The sequence below is a fragment of the Herpailurus yagouaroundi genome, unplaced genomic scaffold, assembly GCF_014898765.1.
Source record: "Herpailurus yagouaroundi ecotype Mexico unplaced genomic scaffold, PumYag 166, whole genome shotgun sequence".
Taxonomy (NCBI): Eukaryota; Metazoa; Chordata; class Mammalia; order Carnivora; family Felidae; genus Herpailurus; species Herpailurus yagouaroundi.
In genome coordinates this window covers 18,145,379-18,168,509 of record NW_024412407.1, presented here as the reverse complement: position 1 = coordinate 18,168,509, position 23,131 = coordinate 18,145,379, and the positions used below count along the sequence as shown (strand labels likewise).

The 23,131-nt window shown below is 39.9% G+C and overlaps 1 pseudogene; it reads left to right on the top strand.

Moving 5' to 3' along the window:
* Positions 1–20,028: 20,028 nt before the first annotated feature.
* On the top strand, positions 20,029–20,443 carry LOC121039030 (40S ribosomal protein S20-like; annotated as a pseudogene).
* The last annotated feature ends 2,688 nt before the right edge of the window (positions 20,444–23,131 follow it).

The window sequence follows — 23,131 nt, the reverse complement described above, 5'->3', positions numbered from 1 at the left end:
AGGAAGGAAGGAAGGAAGGAAGGAAGGAAGGAAGGAAGGAAGGAAGGAAGGAAGGAAGGAAAGGAGAGAAATGAGGAAAGGAAGGAAGAGAAAAAGGAAAAGAAATAAAAAACCACTACCCAGAGCTGTCTGACATGTTACTGTATCCCCTTCCAGTCTCTCACTCTTGTGTATTTTGTTGTTATTCCTTAAATATTATTTTGTAACTAGCTCTTCTTTACTCAATATCATGAACATCTTTTTACGTCAATAAATTAATTTCTACAAATTTGTACATATGGCTCTAGCGCAATTTATTCAAGGAACATCCCATCTTTGAACGTTTAAAACTTTTTCTCTTCCTTCTTTTTTTTATATTAAAAGTAACTAGTGAAAAATATAATACATAAATTTGGATTATACTAGATTGAATTACACAATGTTAAAAAGTATTTGAGTATTTTTTTAACGACTATAGTACTATGTTAAACTCACACTGAGTTCTCAAAAATAATGAAACTGAAAATATAGAAAAATTGAAATTGAAAATAAGTTACCAGATACTCTGGTTAAGCCAGCCACCTTCCTTATAGTATATTGTCCCCACTGTAGAATTATCCCTAGTGCCTGAACATTTTTATTCATTTAGCAAACATTTAAAGATCATAACTATGTGCCAGATAGTAAAACCATTTCAGAAGTAGAGGAGCTCAAGCCCTCCTTACCTCTTCTGACTTATTTCTGTATCATTCTATTTGCTACTTTTTCTTTGGTAACATTTATTGCCTTCTTTTGAGACTTAACTATCGAGCAACTTTACAATTTCTTATAATATTCTTTGCATTGATGATAAATCATATGTAAGGGACTGAAAATGTCAATTTTTACCTGGTAATGACGGATATTATCAGCAATTTAGTAACGTTTCTAATGCTAACTCCAACTAATGATTGTTTTTTAAATGAAGGCTAATACCCTCATCAGAGGCTGGTACCAACCACATCAAAACATTTTGTTGAGCGCAAAAAAGAGCTGATTATTATTATTAAACCTTGGGTTTGGTTCCTTAGCAGATAATAGCCATAGGACTAAATTTTTTCCTCACACCAAAACAAGCACAGTATTTGGTTACTTATTTGTTTAAAACCTTTTTAAGTTCAACTAGCAAGTGGTCAGAGCAAGTCAGATAATTTTAAGCTATAAGAATAGAACTGGTTATGTGATCTAAGCAATCTTCCAATAACCATTTGACAGCTTCTAGGAAAAGGTGTCTGTTACTAAATTAAAATTAACTTTTCAAATTTTTGAACTTAAAGACCTAACGAATTGTCACAAATTTATTTTTAGAAAAAGGAACCTCTAAATTTATAGAAATTTTAAAGTCTTATACTATCTCATGACATTTGAATAGCAAACTTTGAAAAAATAAAATTACTGTTAACAAAATTAATTTTATTTTAAGAAGGACATTGACAAACTCGAATAAATTCATAAGAGAATAAATCAGGCTGATGAAAGAGGCTGAAAACCACAGCATAATAGCAATAATTGAAGGAGGAGTTGTGTTTTGATTGTGCAAGAGAGCAATCTTTGACTATCTGAAGGACCATCTTTAGAAGAACGAATGGTCTCATTTGTTTATGCCTACGAACCAAATTTGTTGTGAAAATCACAAAACAGATTTGTGCTAAACATGAGAAAAAATCTCTACACATACAAATAATCCAAAGATTGTTCAAAATATTTCAGAAGTCAACCCTCCATCACTAATGATGGTATTCACAAAAATAAAAGCAAAAATTTTATTTCAATGAATTACATTATTTACAATATAAAGATTGCTACCTCTAAATTCCTATAGAACTCTATGAATCTATGATTTCATGGGGAAAATGAGTGGTACCATCAATAAGTGCCTCAAAATCATGAGAGGGATTTATCACTGTAGCTGAAGAGGTTAGGAATGTCTTTTTGGAGAGGATGGGATTTGAGCTTGGACTTCATTCATTCATTCATTCATTCAACAAATACTGAGTCTCTACTAAATATCAGTCTCTGACAATAAAATGATAAGCTAATGCAGAAACCAGAAACTGTCGCTCATGGAATGTGGGAGGCAGCCTTTCCAAATAACCACACAAATATAATTATGAACTGTGAGAAATAAAAGAAAAAAAAGTACTGTGAGCCTACTCATGTATGGCAAGAGAATCTGATCTAAACTGGAAGTGAGAAAAAGTGTCTTTGAGGAAGTAAAGTTGAATTATCATCAGGATTAAGATGGAGAATTGGAGAGTGGAAAGAGTACTGAACCAGGGGCAATATCAGGAATAAGTTCTTAGAGATGGTACTTGGGGTGGTGGGGAAAGACATGATTACAAGAGTCATGTCTGTGATTGAATAAAAGTCATACATGAATCCTGTTAAAGGAAAAAGCAAGTGTCAGGTATTGGAGACCAAGAGAAATCATGGTTTAAGCCCTATGGATTTGGAAGTACCTACACTGAGTTAGAAGCAGTTGCATGCCAAAAGTATTCAAGAGTCAAATCCTACATGATTAGATTGCAATCAGCTTAATCAATATATTTTTCTTCTATGAAAATTTGTTTTTCTAAATGTCAATAAGAAATTGATCCTCCTGCCATAGAGTCCACTTCCTGGGAAAACCTCTGTTCTAATAATTTAAATCATTACTGAAGGTCAGCATGCCACATCATCAACAGGTAAGAGAGAAAGCAGACACATGGTACAGAAAGTCAGAGAAACATGCTGGGTTGCCATTTCTAAGAGCTTTGGGAACAAAATATCCAGGAATCTAGAAGAATTTAATATTTTGCTTATAGTTAATTTTAAAAATTTTAATATATATTTTTAAGAATTTGAATTCTTGGGGTGCCTGGGTGGCTCTGTTAAGCGTCTGACTCTTGGTTTTGGCTCAGGTCGTGATCTCACGATTTGTGAGTTTGAGTCCCGCACCTGGCTCAGCACTGACAGTATGGAGCCTGCTTGGAATTCTTTCTCTCTCCCTCTCTCTCTGCCCCTCCACTGCTGTTTCTCTCTCTGTATCTCAAAATAAAATTAAAAAAATAGAGGGGCGCCTGGGTGGCTCAGTCAGTTAAGCATCCAACTTCAGCTCAGGTCATGATCTCACAGTCTGTGAGTTCAAGCCCCGCGTCAGGCTCTGTGCTGACAGCTCAGAGCCTGGAGCTTGCTTCAGATTCTGTGTCTCCCTCTCTCTCTGCCCCTCCCCTGCTCATGCTCTGTCTCTGTCTCAAAGATAAATAAAAACTTTAAAAAATAAAAAATAAAAAAAATACATAGAATGCAGGGGTGCCTGGGTGGCCCAGTTTGTTGGGTATCCAGCTCTTTTTTTTTTTTAATTTTTAAATGTGAATTTATTTTTGAGACAGAGAGAGACACAGAGTGTGAGTGGGGGAGGGGCAGAGAAAGAGGGAGACACAGAATCTGAAGCAGGCGTCAGTCTCCGAGCCGTCAGCACAGAGCCTCTGAGGGCCTTGAACTCATGAACCATGAGATTCAGGTTGTGATCTTAAGGTTCATGGGTTTGGGCTGCGACGGGTTCTGTGCTGACGGCTCGGAGCCTGAAGCCTTCTTCTGATTCTGTGTCTCCCTCTCTCTCTGACCCTCCCCTATTCATGCTCTGTCCCTTTCTCTCTGTCTCTTTCTCTCTCAAAATTACATAAACATTAAAAAAAAGTTATTCATTCCAGTATTATTTGCAATGGAAATAATCCAAATGCATCAATAGAGGACTGGTTAAATTAATGAGGGAACATTCATAAAATGGAATCCTATGCTGCTATTACATAGAATGAGGTTGCTTTATACATACTAGCATAGAAAGATATTAACACTCTGTTATGTGGATAAAAAGAAATTTCCAGAACAGTAGGCTAAGTATGATTTCATTTAAAGACCAAAAAAGAATATATAGAGTGTATATGTATATACATGTACATATATAGAGACATTTATAGATATAGATGTCATGTGTTTGTACATGCATAAAAAATGATTGGAGACATACCACAATGTTAATCACAGTTACCTCTGATGACAGAAATTAGAAAGAAAGTGGGAGGAGTGATTTTTATTTTATGTATTTTTTATTTTATATTATTTTTATATAACTTTTTCCTTTTTGGACTTTTATGAGCATCAATTACTTTTATAACGTAAAATGTTAAGGTAGAAAAACACCTATTAAAACACATGTAGCACATTAGGAATATGAAAAGAAAAAGTGTTGGGATCCCTGGATGGCTCAGTCGGTTAAGCATCTGACTTGGGCTCAGGTCACGATTTTGCAGTTCATGGGTTTGAGCCCTACATCGGGCTCTGTGCTGACTGCTCAGTCTGCTTTGGATTCTGTGCCTCCCTCTCTCTCTGCCTCTCCCGCACTTGCACTCTGTCTCTCTGTCTCTCTCTGTCTACCTCTCTCTCTCTCTCTCAAAAATAAACATTAAAAATTAAAAAAAGAAAAAAGAAAAAGTGCCTATATTAGTTTGACAAATTACTGAGGTAACTGTTAGCTTCTTGAACTCAAGAGCCATATCCTGTTTGGCTTTAAAGGTTCCAAAATATTTTTTATGATGTGTGCATATAAATAGCTATAAAACCATACAGGCCATAAATGCTCTTTATTTTTTCTATCCAAATTCTCTTCCCCCCTCATCTCTGAATGTTTAAATCCTACCCATCCTTCAAGGCCTGACTCAATGCCAGCTCAGGTTCAGACATAATTATCATTTATTGATTGCGAGCTCTGATCTAGTATCACTCTTTGTGCATGTTTCATCTCTCTTCATTGTTTAAAGTCTTCATGATAATCCTGTGACATAGATGTCAGTTCTCCTCATTTACTTATGAAAAAATGGGCCTGAGCAGTTATGAGGCTTAATCAGTGTCACATGTCATAGTAAGTGGTGGAGGTGCAAGGAAACCGGGTCTTTTGAGTTCGAATTCCAGATTCATTGTCCTGTACTCTTCTATGGACTTTGCCCTGATTCCATTAACAGAAAATAGTATTTTCCTCCTCTCAATTCCTCTAATATGTTGCCAGTACATCTTAAGACACACATCAATTTCTGCTTTATATTTCAGTGATTCGTGTGCAGCCTGGATCTCTATATGATGAGAATTAAGTCTAATAGTTTTTAGTCCTTGGAGGGCATGAAAATCACCTGTGAAGTTCTTTTTGCCAATATTTTTATTGTGGTAAAATACATATAACATAACGAGTGTTATGTTAATGCTTGTAAGTGTACAATTGAATGATAATAAATACCTTTATTATGTTGTACAAATCATCACTATCAATCTCTGTAACTCTTTTTGTGTTGTAAAACTGAAACTCGACCCATTGACAAATAAGTTTCCATTCTCCCCTCCCCCCAGCCCCTGGGAACCACCATTCTATTTTCTGTCTCTATGATTTTGACTACTCTAGGTATCTCATGCAAGTAGAATCATACAGTATTTATCTTTTTGTGACTGCCTTATTTAACATGTGTAATATCCTCAAAGTTCATTCATGTTGTAGAATATGTGAAATTTTTCTTCCTTTGTAAGGCTGAACAATATTCTATTGTATGTATATACCACATTTAGCTTATCAACAGATATTTGGGTTGCTTTGTGTCTTATCAATTGTGAAGAGTGCTGCTATGAAGATGGTATACAACTATCTCTTCAAGACCCTGTTTTCCGGGCACCTGGGTGGCTCAGTAGGTTAAGTATTCAACTCTTGGTTTCAGCTCAGATCATGATCTCACAGTTTGTGAGTTCAAGCCCCAAGTGGAGCTCTGTACTGCTGGTGTGGAGCTGGCTTGGAATTCTCTCTCCTCTCTTTGCCTTCCCCCACTCATTTTCTCTCTCTCTTCTATCTCTCACTCTCTCTCAAAATAAATAAATAAAACTTAAAAAAAAAAAGATCCCGTTTTCAATTTTGGGGGGTATACACCCAAAAGTAGAATTGCTAAACCATATGATAATTCTGTTTTTAATTCTTTGAGGAACGACTATACTATTATCCAACTATATTATTTTACAATCTCAACAACAGTGCATGAGATTTCCAATTTCTCCACGTCTTAACCAACATTTGTTATTTTCTGCCTTTTTGATAGTAGCCATTGTAATGGATGTGAGTTGGTATCTCATTGTAGTTTTGATTTGCATTTTCCTGAAGATTAGTGAAACTGAGCATCTTTTCATGTGCTTATTGACCACCTGTGTATCTTCTTTGGAAAAATATCTATTTAAATTCTTTAGAATCAGGTTGTTTGTTTTTTGTTGCTGAGTTTTAGAGATTCCTTATATATTATATTAATCCTTTATCAGATACATGATTTGCAAATATTTTCTCCTATTCTCAAGGTTGCCTTTTTACTCTGTTGATATTGTCTTTTTTTTTTTTTTTTTTTTAATTTTTTTTTTCAACGTTTATTTATTTTTGGGACAGAGAGAGACAGAGCATGAACGGGGGAGGGTCAGAGAGAGAGGGAGACACAGAATCGGAAACAGGCTCCAGGCTCCGAGCCATCAGCCCAGAGCCTGACGCGGGACTCGAACTCACGGACCGCGAGATCGTGACCTGGCTGAAGTCGGACGCTTAACCGACTGCGCCACCCAGGCGCCCCTGTTGATATTGTCTTTTGATACAGAAAATGTTTTAATTTCTTATGAAGTCCAATTTGCCTATGTCTTCTTTTGTTGCCTATGCCTTCGTTGTCATAGCCAAGAAACCATTGCTAAACCCAATGTCATGAAGATTTGCCCTATGTTTTCTTCCTAAGAGTTTTATAGGTTTAGGTCTTAAATTTAAATTAAAAAAACATTTTTTTAACATTTATTCATTTTTGACAGTGAGAGAGACAGAGCATGAGCAGGGGTGGGGCAGAGAGAGGGAGACACAGAATCCGAAGCAGGCTCCAAGCTCTGAGCTGTCAGCACAGGACCTGACGCGGGGCTCAAACATACGGACTGCGAGATCATGACCTGAGCTGAAGTCGGATGCTCAACTGACTGAGCCACCCAGGCGCCTCTTAAATTTAAATTTTTGATCCATTTTGAGTTTTCTGCATATGGTGTTAGGAAAGGGTCCAACTTAATTCTTTTGCGTGTGGATATCTAGTTTTCCCAGCACCATTTGTTGTAAAGGTTGTCATTTTCCTATTGAATGGTCTTGACACTCTTGTCAAAAATCAGTTGACCCAATACGTGAGGGTTCATTTCTGTGCTGTCATTTCTATTTCACTGGTCTATATGTCTGTCTTTATGCCAGTACTACACTGTTTTGATTACTGTAACCTTGTAGTAAATTTTGGAATCAGGAAATTTGGGTCCTTCAGCTTTCAAGGTTTCAAGATTGGTTTAGCTATTTGGGGTCCTTTATGATTTCAGATGAGTTTTAGGATGGGTTTTTCTATTTCTGAAAAATTGGGATTTTAGTCGGGATTGCATTGAATTTGTAGATCACTTTGGTAGTATTGACATCTTAACAATATTAAGTCTTCCAATCCATGAACATGGGATGTATTTCTATTTATTTATATCTTCTTTAATTTCTTTCAACAATGTTTTGCAGTTTTTATTACAGGTCTTTCACTTCACTGATTAACTTAGTTCATGACTACTTTATTATTTTTTTTAGTGTTGATTTTTTTAAGAGAAAGAAAAAGCACATGCATGTACAAGCAGGGGAGGGGCAGAGAGAGGGAGACAAAGGATCAGAGGCAGGCTCTATGCTGATAGCAGAGAGCCCAATACAGGGCTCAGACTCACAAACTGTGAGATCATGATCTGAGCTGAAGTATGACACTTAACCAACTGAACCACGTAGGTGCCCTGATAAGTATTTTTTCTTTTTGATGCTATTATAAGTGGAAATATTTTTGTAATTTCCTTTTCAGATTGTTTATTGTTAGTGTATAGAAATGCAACTGATTTTTGCAGGTTGACTTTGTATACTGCTGCTTTGCTGAGTTCATTTATTAGCTCTAACTAATAAATAACTCTTTTTGTGGAGACTTTTCTACATATAAGATCATATAATCTATGATGAAATTTAAGGCCCACTGCCCCAAATATGGCACTTTGGCATATTGAATATTTCAAGCTAAAGGAATTTGATAGAATGGCAGAAGCAGGAAGGTCACTCTGGTCTTCTTCCCATCCTTCTCCCCTGAAAGAGATCATAAAACTCTCATGTGAGAGATGCCATTCCTATTACCAGAGGAAAGGAACATCCTTATTTCCAAAGATAAAGAGATGCTAAGAAGAATCTGAACAAGCAGACCTTGCTAAGTTTACTACACTTACCGTGTATTCTTTGACCTATCATATTTCTTCATGACTGTCCATTCTTCACCAAACTTAGCATAAAATATTCAGATTTAACTGTTTTTTTGGGTCTTCTTATGAAAGTTCTCATGTTGCATAACAAATAAGTTTGTATGCTTTCTCCCCTTAATCTTTGATCATTCAATTTTCAAATGCAGCTAGGAACCCTAGGAGGGGCAAGGGAAATCTTTTTCTTCCCTATATCTACAAATAGAGATAATTATACTTCTTCCCTTTCCAATTTGGATGTTTTTTATTTTTCTTGCCTATTCGCTCTAGCTAGATCTTCCCGTGTCATGTTGAATGGAAATGGCAAAAGTGGGGCATCCTTGCCTTGTTCCTGATCTTAGAGGAAAAACATTCAGTCTTTTGTTGCATTGAGTATGATGCTCACTGTGGGTTTTTCACATATGGCTGTCATTATGTTGAGGTAATTGCCTTCTATTCCTAGTTTGTTGAGTGTTTTATCATTAAAAAAACAGTTGAACTTTATCAAAATGCTTTTTCTGCATCAATTGAGATAATCATGTGTTTTGTTCTGCTATTTTTTTATTTATAAATTTTTAAAATGTTAATATTTATTTATTTTTGAGAGAGAGAGAATGAGAGCATGAGAGTGTGCTCAAGCAGGGGAGGGGCAGAGAGAGAGGGAGACACAGAATCTGAAGCAAGCTCCCAGCTCCACACTGTCAGTGCAGAGCCTGATATGGGGCTCAAACCCATGAATGGCAAGATCATGACCTGAGCCAAAGTTGGTCGCCTAACCAACTGAGCCACCTTTATTTATTTTAATAAATAAAATAAATATTTTTTATTTTATAAATAAAGGCGTCCCTTTATTTATTTTAAATAAATGTTTGTTTATTTTTGAGATACAGTGTGTAAGTGGGAGAGGGGCAAAGAGAGAGGGGAACAGAGGATCCCAAGCAGGCTCTGTGCTAACAGCAGTGAGGCCAATGTGGGGCTTGAGCATATGAACCATGAGATCATGGCCTGAGTGGAAGTCAGATGCTCAACTGACTGAGCCACCCAGGTGCCCCTTTGTTTTGTTTTTTAAAATGATTTTGAACCATCCTTGCATTCCAGGAATAAACCCCACTAGATCATGGTGCATAATACTTTTGAATATGCTGCTGAATTTAGTTTTCTAGAGTTTTGTTGAGAATTTTTGCATCAATGTTCATAAGGGATGCTTCGCTGTAGTTTTCTTTACTTATAGAGTCTGTCTAATGTCGGTATCGACATACCTATGAACTTTTAAAAAATGTTCATACCACGAACCAATTGAATCAGAATTTCTGCAGTTGATATCTAGCTAACTGCATGTTTTAAAACCTGCATCGGGGGGCGCCTGGGTGGCGCAGTCGGTTAAGCGTCCGACTTCAGCCAGGTCACCATCTCGCGGGTCCGGGAGTTGGAGCCCCGCGTCAGGCTCTGGGCTGATGGCTCAGAGCCTGGAGCCTGTTTCCGATTCTGTGTCTCCCTTTTCTCTGCCCCTCCCCCGTTCATGCTCTGTCTCTCTCTGTCCCAAAAATAAATAAACGTTGAAAAAAAAAATTTTTTTAAATAAAAAAATAAAAAAAAAATAAAACCTGCATGGGCGGGGGGGGGTTGCGGCGCCTGGGTGGCTCAGTCGGTTGAGCGGCCGACTTCGGCTCAGGTCATGATCTCGAGGTCCGTGAGTTTGAGTCCCACGTCAGGCTCCGGGCTGACAGCTGGGAGCCTGGAGCCTGGAGCCTGTTTTGGATTCTGTGTCTCCCTCTCTCTGACCCTCCCCCGTTCACGCTCTGTCTCTCTCTGTCTCAAAAATAAATAAACGTTAAAAAAAACAAAAAAAAAAAAAACCAAAAAAACCTGCATCGGTCATTCTGATTCACACCAAGAGTTGAGGACTGCTATGCTCAGCCACACCTGATTCATCTTTGAATGTTCATAGTGCCTTGTGAAAAACAGATATCCAATAAATTTTTGTCAAATTACTCATAATCGTTAATGATTTTTTAAAATCCAAATGTAGAATCAGAGCTGTCTTTACCGGAAGACAACTCCAAGTGGTTGGGTGAAGAGAGGACACTGCAAGAATCAGGTAGCATAAGCTCAAGGGAAGTAGTGTAGTATGAGGATAAAAGGTAAAACAATTGGGGCAAAGAGGTGTGCTCAAACACACCCTAGATGTTAACATAAAAACAGCCAAAACAGCCATAAGGAGTGAACACAACAGGCTTTTAGGTCATTCCCTCAGGTTACATATTGCCTCTTCATGATGGCTGTGCTCTTTCTTTTCCTTTGAAAGACACCCTCATTTTATCCATATCACGCTTTAATAAAGCTGATTGTACTGTGGTGGAAAAATAAAGAATTTGCCTTGGCTCCTCCAAATTCCCTTGAATTTATAAGATAGCAAAAGAGGACTAGCTAGTGATGGGAGTGATTTGAAAAAGGATGAATTTATCTGGGATGGGGAAAAGGACTTAAGGGGACTACACCAGGAATGTGGTCAAACAGGACTGACTACATATGCCTCATAAAATATGGTGTTCCTCACCTGAGGAATTGCCCACTAAGGGAAACTATTTTTGTTAATATATCTGCCTCTTAGCCAGACAGTTTTATAATTACAACAACGACAACAACAACAACAACAAAAATCTACGTGTATTATATTAACTATCAGTATAAGGATTTAGAAATCTTGTTGGAATTTGTTGTAATTAGATTTGGCCAGAAATGGGCTGTTGTTATTACACAGGGATGATAGAGCTGACCCACAATCAACAAAGTGTATGCTTGAGTTATTTTTCATCACGTTCACCACAATAATCATTAATAAATACCTTCATGCATATAATCTGCTATATGGTAAGGGTACACAATGTTATACAATATACTTCCTACTCTTAATGGGCTTCCAGCCCCGTGAGGGAGACATAACAGTGACATAAAAAGTAAATACCCACTCAAAATAAAGTAATACAAGTTCAATATTACATGACGTATACTTGCTGTTATTACTATATGAGTTCAGATGGTCTGTGCCCTCAGATTAAGGAGTTTGTAAGGAAACAGATAGGTTAATAGATTTCAGCATAACATGATAAAGTGTGTGCAAGGTCCTAAGGGCACACGAGGCGGGAGCATTTAGTCCAGCCTGGTGTTCAGAGAAAGCATGTTGCTTGAGTGGATCTGGAAGGATGGATATGAGGTTGACAGGTGAGCAAACATGGGCAGGGCTTTCCACACTGCAGACCAGCACAAGCAAAAGCCCGTAAGTGGAAAAAAGCATGCCATGTTGAAGGAACACGCAGAATTATTACAGCGTCAAGTGCATGATTGGGATTTATGGGGAATAAGTCTGGTCAGGTTATGGAGGGCCTGTGAGCCATGTTAATAAACAGTTTGGACTTAGGCTGTAGGCAATGGGAACCATTAAAAGCATTTAAGCAGGGGAGTGACATGATTAGATTTATGTTTTTAAGTATCCAATTCTAGGTGCGGTGTGGAGGATGGATTAAAAGAAATAAGACTGGAGGCGGGCTGATCACTTAAGATTTTAACACTGTAGTTTAGGCAAAATTCAGTAAGGGCCATAACTGGATAGGAATGAACAAAAAAAGGACAGATTTGGGAGATTCCAAGGAGGGAAAACAAGTACTTGGTTATTGACTGGATGTATATGAAGGAGAGCACAAAGTCTAGAATAAGTCCCCTGTTTCTAATTTGAATGATGGTCACAAGAACTGGGAAATGAACAGGTTTAGAGCATAAGATAATCAGATCTGATCTGAGAAGGGGAAGGAGGAGTAGAAGCTAGAGGGGGATGAAAAGTCAAGGGAAGCTTTTTGTTTATATGCTTTGTTTTGTTTTGTTTTGGTGTGTGAATAACTTGATCATGCTCGTAGGCTAACATCCAAGGACCAGTGAGTTGAGAAGAAGAACCTGGAGATAAAGAGAGAGGATGTCTGATAAAGTAAGGTCCTGGGGAAAACAACAGGGACTTGAATCAGGAGCAAAGGTGGATGAGTGAGTCTGCAGCAGGAGAATGATATCTCACTCTCTGAGACTTGTGGAATGGTTGAAGCCACGCTGGAAAACGAAGCCACATGTTTAGGAATGGGTGACATCAAGTATCTGTTGCTTAATGACCTTGATTTCTCTCCATGAAATGGAAGCCAGTTAGTCTGTGTAAGAGCCAAAGTCCTGTACTTGAGTAGATTGAGAAGAATGGTGAGGGAGCCATCACTGGGTGGAGTGGAGAGAGTGCTTCCAAAGGGTTGTTGAGGAGATTGAGGATTCAGCTGAGTTGGGACATCATAAATTGGCAGTGGTGATGATCTGTAGTTGCCTAATTTTCCCCTTCTGGCAGGATTCAGGAGTTCTAGAGACAATAAGTTACTAGGCTAGATGGGAGAGAAAACAGGGATACAAAGAAGTGGAGGATGTGGGAGAGACAGCAACAATCAGCCATGCTGGCTGGAGTTAAGGAAGTAGAAAGGATAGATAGGCTGAATAATGGTCCTCAGAGATATCCTATGCCAAAGAACCTGTGAATGATACTATATATGGCAAAAGGAACTTTGTAGATGAGATTAAATTATGGACTTTAAGATGAGGGATTAGGGGTGCCTGGCTAGTTCAGTCAGTGAAGCATGTGGCTCTTGATCTCGGGGTTATGAGTTCAGGCCCCACATTGGTAATAGAGTTTACTTAAAAAAAAAAAAGAGGGGTGCCTGGGTGGCGCAGTTGGTTAAGCGTCTGACTTCAGCCAGGTCACGATCTCGCGGTCCGTGAGTTTGAGCCCCGCGTCAGGCTCTGGGCTGATGGCTCAGAGCCTGGAGCCTGTTTCCGATTCTGTGTCTCCCTCTCTCTCTGCCCCTCCCCCGTTCATGCTCTGTCTCTCTCTGTCCCAAAAATAAATAAAATGTTGAAAAAAAAAATTAAAAAAAAAAAAAAAGACAGAGTGATTATTCTGGGTTATCTGGTTGGGCCCTATGTGTCATCACAAGTGTCCTCATAAGACAGAGGCAGAAGGAGATTTTACTATAGGAGAGAGTAAGAAGGCCATGTGACAACAACAGAAGCAGAGCTTGGAGTGATGCACTTTGAAGATGGAAGAAGGGACCACAAGCCAAGGAATATAGGTGGCCACAAGAAGCTGAAAAAGGCAAGTTAATAGATTCCCCCTCAGAGCTTCCAGAAAGAATAAGCCCTGTTGACACCTTGATCTTCGCCCAGAGAAACTGATTTTTGACTTCCGACCTCCAGATCTATAAAAGAATAAATCTGTGTTGTTTTAAGCCACTATGTTTATGGTAATTTATTACAAGATCAAGTGGAAACTAATACAAGCAGTGAAAGATTTGCCAGAAAATCTGGCCCTTAGAAGAATGGTAGGACATGTACAAGCAAAGATGAGGGGATGGGACAATGGGTGATAAAAAATGGAGATAGGGAGAGGATGACAATGTCCATAGCATACTGAGGAACCAGGAAACTAGCTTTCTAGAACAAAAGATCATGCTGGGAAATGAGGCTGGATCGGTAGGGTGCACCAAAATGCTGAGTGACTAGATTACCTCCTTTGTGAGTTGGGCCATGTCCTGCAGGCTTTGGGGAGTAGCCAAAGGAAGAGGAACTTAAAGTTGATTTGTAAGACTTGGAGCAGAGAAACACTTCAAATACAGAGACTAGATCGGTTTCCAATAGTCTTTGACTAAGGATAGTGGCAATGTGTATCTTTCAGGGTTCTTCATAGAAACAGAAGCAATAGGAGATGAGATACAGATGATAGATAGATAGATAGATAGATGATAGAAATGATAGCGACAGAGGACCGAGACCTCTCTCTTTCTCTCTCTCTCTCTCTCTCTCTCTCACTTATGTGCCTTTAGAGAAGGAGACAGATAGTTATTTTAAGGCATTGGCCCAGCACGTGCGGGGCTGACAAGTCTGAAGTTTGTAGGGCAGGCGGGCTGGAGACTCAGAACTTACGTGGCGGTTGACACTGCAGTCTTGAGGCAGAATTACTTCCTTTCTGGGAAACTTCAGTTTTTGCTCTTACAGTCTTCTGTGGGGACCCATTTGGAATCCTAGAGTTGGTATAAAGATGATCATAAGCTGAAGATATTTGAGATTCGAGAGACAAAGAAAAAGCTTTCTCAGAGTTCCCCCTATCTAACACCAGCAACTTTTAGGAAATAAAAAGCTACCATGAATTCCTCTTCAGGGCAGATCTATTCCCAGAAGGGAAAATGTGAATAAAAACCTACCACAAACCCCTTGTACAGAGGAGATTTTTTATGGCCCTGAAGGAGACAGAAAGACTACTCATACCTGTAGAGACAAACATTATCACAAACTTTCTTATCTCCTGTTTATTCTTCTGAAAACACATTTATCTTTCCAAAAAGTCATTTTTTTCCCCATAAGTGCCTTTCTCCCAATCCTCTTCACCCCCATCATGGTATATAAGCCCCAAATTCTAATCACTCCTATGAATTACTCATCAATGAGGTCTCATCATTGTGCTATATGCACATTGAGTGGGTAATTAAACCCCATTTTTTCCCTCCTGTTAACCTGTCTTTTGTCAGTTTAATTTGCAGCTCCCATATACAAGCCCTAAGAGGGTTGGGAAAATTTTTTCCCTCTCCTACACTTTAAAGTGATTAGATAAGGGGTGCCTGTGTGATTCAGTCAGTTAAGTGTCCAACTTCAGCTCAGGTCATGATCTCAGGTTCATGAGAGTGGTGTCAGCTCAGAGCCTGGGGCCTGCTTCAGATTCTGTGTCTCCCTCTCTAGCTGTTCTTCCCCCCACTTACACTCTCTCTCTCTCAAAAATAAACATAAAAAAAAAATTTTTTTTAATTAACCTGATTGGATGAAGTCCACCCACATTATCAAAGATAATCTTTACTTAAGTCAACTGATTGTAGAGGTTAACCACATCTACAAAATATCTTCACGGCAACACAAACTTAGATTAGTGTTTGATTAAATAACTGGGTACCACAGCCTAGCCAAGTTGACACGTAAAACTAACCATCACACCAGAGAAAGGAAGGATGGATAAAAAAAAAAAAAAAAAGATTAAGAAAATATTAGCAGGATTCGGTTACTGGCTGGGGTATGGGAGTAAAAGAAGTCCAAAATTTTAGGCTTGGAGTCAATGGTTAACAACTATACATCTCACTTCTGTCCTATCCTTAACAATGGGACACACATTTCCAACGACTAGTTGGGGTTAGGGATGCAATGTGTGGCAAGGTAACAAAGGTCTACATGGGGATGGTCAATGGCCTTGGTCCTGTATGTGCAATGCTTTAGGTAAAATTAAGTCCCAATAGAAGTATTAACCTGGTTGTTATAGAAAAAGAGTCTGTTATTGAAGAACTGAATAATCAGACAGAAGAAAAAAAAAGCAAGAAATGATGTGGAAAGATTTTCTGAAACATGAAAAAAAATTGTCACGTTCCCCTGGGCATCACCATGCCGACTGGTCAATGCACTTGCTTTAATCCATTGAAATTTAAACAATTGGTGTAACCTTGAGCACAGGTCTACAAGCTTTCTACATTTGACATAAGATTTATTTATCTGGGTTGGTGTTTTCCTGAGTTTCATTTCTATTTTTAGGTTTGGGTTTCTTTCTAAGTGACACATGGGTACTACTTGTAAATTACAAGCTTGGCGTTTTGGCAACTGTAATAACGAAAGCCTGAAGTATGAAGATTAAAAATCCTGCCTGGCCAGGTTTTCAATTGAGTCTGGATGCACTTCACTTACTCTATTAGACCGGTAACTTGTTGCCAACAGAAACTTAAAGAAGCTCTTTCTGCAATTAATATGTTAACTATCGTTAATGGTTTTGTTTTCTCCAGAGGAGCTAACAGCACAGGCATTAGTCTTTAGTCTTGATAAACTGGTTCCCAGAAATGAGAAGCACATGAGTTCAGGAAAGAGAACACAACTAGGCAATGAATCGAGCTGCAAAATGCTTTGCCCTCCAAGGTGAATTAAAACCTTGAACTTAGAAGCCAATATGACAGACTTTATTTAATGTGTCAGAAATGATTGGTGACACAAGCTTCATGGCCTCTAGTCTAAACCTTACTAAACCAGCAAGCATATGGCTTTCTACAGCCCCAAGGGCACCAAGTCCCCAGTACACCCACTACGTCCCAGTTCTCCAGACCGGCGCGCTTTATCCGCTCTGGAGAAACTGTTTTCAACACCTCACTTGATTCCTCAACCTTTCCTCAGGGTGTTTAAATTGCACCTGTAGATGGTGGCTAAACTAGGGGTGAAGGAGGGAGGGAATTAATGTTTGATATTAGCCCCTATTACGGAAGGCCCCAGGCACCTTTCATCTACATCATCCCTTTCATCTGCTTTATCTCTTTACTTATCCCCGTGAGCTAAGCATTATTATTATCATACCCATCTTATCACTGAGCAAAATAAACTTAAGAGAAATGAAGTTAAAGTCTCACAGCTAGTAAGTGATGCAAATGAGATTGTACTCTGCTCCTTTTGAATCCAAATATTGATCCTTTAATCAAGCTGCATTACAAACCTTCATTTTGTCTAGTTTATCAGGGCAATTTCCTGGGAAAGGCACGCCTCTTCTTGGTTTACCTATCACTAAGTGTGGAGTGGTCCTACAGCTTACCTACACAGTGGACATTTCCCCAAACATTTGTTCACTTACTACAAACAAGGAAGAATCAACTTGGGCCTCCCGGCTGTTTTTACCGCTTTCTGTTCGAATCGTCTTGGTGTGGTGGAAGAGGAGTGGGTCATTTGGCAAGTGGAGCTCTGCGGCTGGGGGATGCAGGAGCCACAACATCCCCGTCACCTTCTGTAGGAGACAGAGTCACTGGCTCACAAGGTCCTAACTCTGAGATCGTACAATGAGCTGCCAGATCCCTCCCAACACCACCAAGACTGCATCACGCAGCAATGTTGTGGTATCATTTTCAAGGAGGTTTCATATCCATTATCTCATCCCAACTTCAAACCCCATTCTCAGAAAATTAAGTTGCAGAAGATTTTTATTCTACCCTCCGCCCTATGTGCTGGAACAAGAAGAGGAATAACATAAGCCTGTCCTGGTTAATTGCAGTTAATAAATGCATGAGTTCAGTCTGATTGTCCACAGGAACCAAGTTGTTTCTCAGTCTCATTTTGACTTGTGAGGACATGAGCTGAATTATGTGAAATGACAGTTGATCCATGAAAGATTCCCAAGTGATGAATTCAGGGCACGTGAAAGTGCCTTTCAGAGCAGATTAAAAAAAAATAATAATTTATTTATTTACGTAATCCCTACACCCAACATGGGGCTTGAACTCAAAACCCTGAGATCAAGAGTCACAGGCTCTTCTGACTGAGCCAGCTGAACTTTAGATTTGTGCTTTCTTGCTTCCATTTTCCCTCCCTACTCCTGCTCCTAGTGGCTCAGGGCTGAGGAATGTGGCCGGAACATCTGTGGATTATCTCACCTTCTACATCAATCTCAAGGTCCATGAGATCTATATAGGTCTCATGTATGTAAAGGTCTATATATGTAAAGATCCAACTAGAGCTTTTCTTAAAACTTTGGGTGTAGACTACCCAAGATCTGCCATTTATTAACTCTGAAATCTTGCAAATCACTTAACATCTCGTAGTGTCAGTTTCTTCATTTCTAACTGGAGATAACAAAACCTACCCTACAACTCTTATGAAGATTAAATGAGGTAATATCTATGAAATTAAGATACTTTTTAAAGGTAAGTCCTATCCTTAAATTAATTATTATTAATTCTTACTGAGTGATACTCTGGGGCAAGAATAAACTTTACTAGGTTATTCCAATCATGCCACTTAGGCAATCACCTATGGAATAGAGTTGGTACATTGGGACAGAACATTTTTTGTCAATATAGTACCTAAGAAAGATGGAAATACTTTCCAAGGAGCTAAACTATAAAATCAACATGCAATGGAATGAATGTAAAGATATGCTGTCTCCTTTGAAGATCCTGACTCACAGTTTAAATAAAGAAAATGAAAAATATTAATGCAAGTGAAGCATTCTTATGTCAATCTGAAGGAGTCAGTGAAGAGGGAAGGTTGTGGATCAGCAATAAAAGTAGAGTGAAACTGGAGGTAGATGTTGCCCACCTTAGCCCTGAAGGAGAGTGTGTCCTCTTCAGTCTCTTGTATCTTATTCCCTCACTCAATTGAAATTATCCCCATCTGTAGTCACATATGTGGTAGTAACTCCCATCTTTAAATCTGCCCTTCTCGACCTCACATTCCCTTTAGAGTTTCTGTCCCATTGTTCTACTCCCCACAGTAAATACAGATTTTGAAAGCATTGTCTACCCATTCTGACTCCATTGCCCACCTCCCATTCACTTTTCATCCCATCCAGTCTAGCTTATGCCCTCAAGGCTCCATTGGGGAAACTCTCGATGAGGTCCATCAAAAGTCCTTCTGTTTGCCAATACACATTTCCATCCTCATCCTACTGGACTTCTTAGCCACTGATACATGTGACCAGTGGCTCCTTCTAACATTCTCTTTTTGGAATCTGTGGCACTACGCTCTTGGTGTTTCTGCCACTGCCTGGTGGTAGCTTTTCAGTCTCCACTGTTAACACATTGGCTTGTACCAAACAATTAAGTGTAAGGAGTTCCTCTGATCTCAGTCCCTAGGCCCCCTTCTTAGGTAGTCTCATCCTATTGTTTTTCAAGTGGTTCACAGATTTATATACCACCAGCTCCCATCTTTCATATATCATGGGAGACTCACATATCTGACTGGCACTTAGTATCTCCACTTGGAAGTGCTACAGGCATCTTCTACCTAACATGTTAAAACCAAAACCACTCTTTGATCTTCCTTGCCCTTCTCCTTGCAACATCCTTCTTCATTATTTCTCAATTCAGTTAATGGCAATACCAACTGCCTGAAGCTCAGGCCAGTAACCTGAAAGTCATTCTTGATGGCTCCCTCTCCAGCACCTACTGTGCCCACACCAGGCCTGGTGCCCTCAGTTCTACCTCCCATGTGTAGCTCAAATCCAGACCTCTCTACCACCACCTACTCCAAGCTGCCATCTCCTCTCCTCTGAACTACTGCAAATCACCTCCTAACTGGTCTCTCTTTTCTCTCTTGTCCTTCTTCAATTAATTCTTTTTTTCTTTTAACGTAATTTGGAACATTAATTAAAGCTTTTCAGTGGCTTTCTGTTGTGGAAAGGTTTTCTGTCCTATAGTGGAAGTTAGGATAGAATCTGGAACCCTTTCATAGGCCTGTTGTCTATGTCTCTGGGTTCTTTTCAAGCCACTCTCTTCCCTCTCTTATTACACTTCAGCTATACTTTGCCTTCCTTTCTAGTCAAGCTCTTTCTGGCTATAGGGTCTTTGCATCTACTATTTCCCTTGCATGGAATTCTCTTTCCTTCCCTTGCCTTGCCTTTCATTCCTCTCCCCATACATTTGTTGTCTGACAAACTTCTACTCAACCTGCGAGTCTTGATACTCTCTCCTCAGGCCTTTTTAAACCTTCTGATGTAAAGTAGGTTTCTTGGGGTATCTGGCTCGCCCAATTAGTAGAGCATGCGACTCTTGATCTCAGGGTTGTGAGTTTGAGCCCCATATTGGGTGTAGAGATTACTTAAAAATAAAATCTCTGCTGACTCACAGCTGTTCACTCTGGCCAAGGAACAAGTCGGTCAGGAAGCCAGGCCGCAGCCATGGCTTTTAAAGACACCAGGAAGACACCTGTGGAACCAAAGGTGGAGATTCACTGAATTAGAATTACTCTAACCAGTCACAACATAAAATCTTTGGAGAAGGTATGTGTTGACTTTACCAGAAGCACAAAAGAAAAGAATCTCAGAGTGAAAGGACCAGTTTGGATGCCTACCGAGATTCTGAGAATCACTACAAGCAAAACTCCTTGTGGTGAAGGTTCTAAGACTTGGGATCGTTTTTAGATGAGGATCCACAAGCGACTCATTGATTTGCACAGTCCTTCTGAGATTGTCAAACAGACTTCCATCAGTATTGAGTCAGGAGTCGAGGTTGAAGTCACCATTGCAGATACTTAAATCAACCTTTTTAATAAATTATCAGTTAAAAAAATTAAAATAAAATCTTAAAAAAGTAGTATAGGTCTCTCATAATTTCTTCCCATAACTTTCCTTTATAATACTATAATTGGTAGTTATACATTTACTAGAGTATTTATTTGTTGTTGAATATATGTTCCCCCATAGACTGAAAGCTCCATGGGAACAGAAATTACGTCTTTTGTGTACCACTACTCATCCTTACAATGCACCTGAAACATAATAGGCCCTTAATAAATATTTGTTGAATGATGAATAAATTAATATCTTCCTGATAGGCATATTACACTGTGAAAACAGACATCAGAGCCTGAAACCAGTAAATATTTATGTCATATAGCTTGTGTAGGTCCACCTTGCTAGGATTCTAGACTGTCAACTAGTCTTTTTCTTTTCTTTCTTTCTTTTTCATTGTTTTTTTTTTTTTTTTTTTTTTTAGAAAGAGAGAGAGAGAGAAAGTGCATGCATGAGTGAGGGGCAGAGGGAGAGAGAGAATCTTAAGCAGACTCCGTGCCCAGCACGTAGCCCAATGCAGGGCTTGGTCTCACAACCATGAGATCATGACCTGATCCAAAACCAAGAGCTGGATGCTCAACTGACTGAGACAGCCAGGCACTCCAGGTCAACTAGTCTTTTGATAGTCCTCTCATTTCTAATGGAAATCTCTTCAGGTCCCCGGGGGCATAACAAAGTCCAGCTGAGCTTTAACACCAAAATTCCTGATTGAGTGGCTCCTCTATAGAGATACATGCCTCAGCCCCCCAAAGTGTCACCAAGTATTTTTCAGAATCCACGTCTCTTCTCCACCCAGCCCCACTGCTCCTCTGGGAGGATGTCATCCTCCTTGGGGGCTCTCAGGGGGTTCCCACAAGATAAAGCCCTCAAGGTTCCCTTAATGCTCTGTCTCTTTTATCTTCACTATGCTGCATGAATCTCCTAGGACTCCTTTCCTTCCAAGTCACAGAACCAACTCCAACTTGTCCGAACACAAAGCGGGCATGATTAGTGTCGTGACCCTGGAAGAGCTGGGGCTGAGCGCTGGGAAAAGCTAGAAGCAAGAACCTCTAAGCTATCTGGCCTTGGCTCTCTGTCCCTCGTCTCAGCTCTTTTCTTCCTCTTGGCTTCATTTTCACCTCCTGCAGACAAGTTCTCTCCGTGTATTTGGGGACATAGAGCTGCAGCAGGTCTGGGGTTTCATGCACAAACCCCACATCCCAGAGAGTAAGGGCTTTCCCTCTATTAGCTCTACGTAGAAAAATCTGAGGGAGGACATTACTTGCCCTGCTTGAGTGACATCTCAGTCCTGTGCAGCTGGGGGTATGGAGTCACAGGTGTAAAGGGCTGGGCGATAATACTCTCCCATGGGAGGAAACGAGCAAGGAATACTACCAGAAGAGGGGGAAAAAGTGTATTAGAATGTCTATTACACTATGTTTTATGTGTACAGCAGTGAGGCTTCCTGTTATGGGTTGAATGGCTATGGGTTGAATTGAAAAAGACATGTTGAGGGAGTGCCTGGCTGCCTCAGTCAGTAGAGCATGTGACTCTTGATCTCAGGGTTGTTGAGTTCAAAACCCACATTGGGCATGGAGTGTATTTAAAAAAAAAAAAAGATATGTTGAGGTCCTAATCCCCCAGCACCTCAAAATGCATTTTTTTTTAAATTTTTTTTTCAACGTTTATTTATTTTTGGGACAGAGAGAGACAGAGCATGAATGGGGCAGGGGCAGAGAGAGAGGGAGACACAGAATCGGAAACAGGCTCCAGGCTCTGAGCTGTCAGCCCAGAACCTGACGCGGGGCTCGAACTCACGGACCGCGAGATCGTGACCTGGCTGAAGTCGGACCCTCAACCGACTGCGCCACCCAGGCGCCCCTCAAAATGCATTTTTAAAGTAGGCTTTACACCCAGCACACAGCCCAACACAGGGTGTGAACTCATGACCCTGAGATCAAGACCTGAGCTGAGATCAAGAGTCCAATGCTGGGGCACCTGGATGGCTCAGTCAGTTAAGCGTCCGACTCTTGCTTACAGCTCAGGTCATGATCTGACAGCTTCGTGCGTTTGAGCCCTGCATTGGGCTCTGTACTGAGTGCAGAGTCTACTTGGGATTCTCTCCCTCTCTCTCTGCCCCTGCCCAACTTGCGCTCTGTTTCTCTCAAAATAAATAAATAAACAAACGAAAAAGAGTCTCTAACAAAAAGAGAGAGAGTCCAATGCTTAAGTGACTGAGTCACCCAGGCACCCATTAAAACGTGATCTTATTTGGAAATAAGGGCATTGCAGATATAATTAGTTAAGATGGGGTCACACTGGAGTAGTGTGAGCCAGTAATCTAATATAACTGGTGTCCTTATAAGAAAATGTTAGTCATGATACTTGTTAATAATAGGAAGGGAGATTTCATTCCGGGGTATTATGGCAGTAGGTGTAGAGACCACTGCAATAGGGTTTTGGCAGGAGAGAGATTAATCTTGACCCGGAACACAAGGCAAAGTGGGAATTTATAGCCAGGGAGCAGGGTGGGGGTCAGTGGATGGACAATTACTAGGAAAAAACATCAGAGGTAAGGAGGGAATTTTTTGCTAGGCTAACCTAACAGGATTCTTGCTGCAGGCGGCCCAGTGGAGGCAGATATCACCTGGGGGTGTGACGGAGGATGACAGA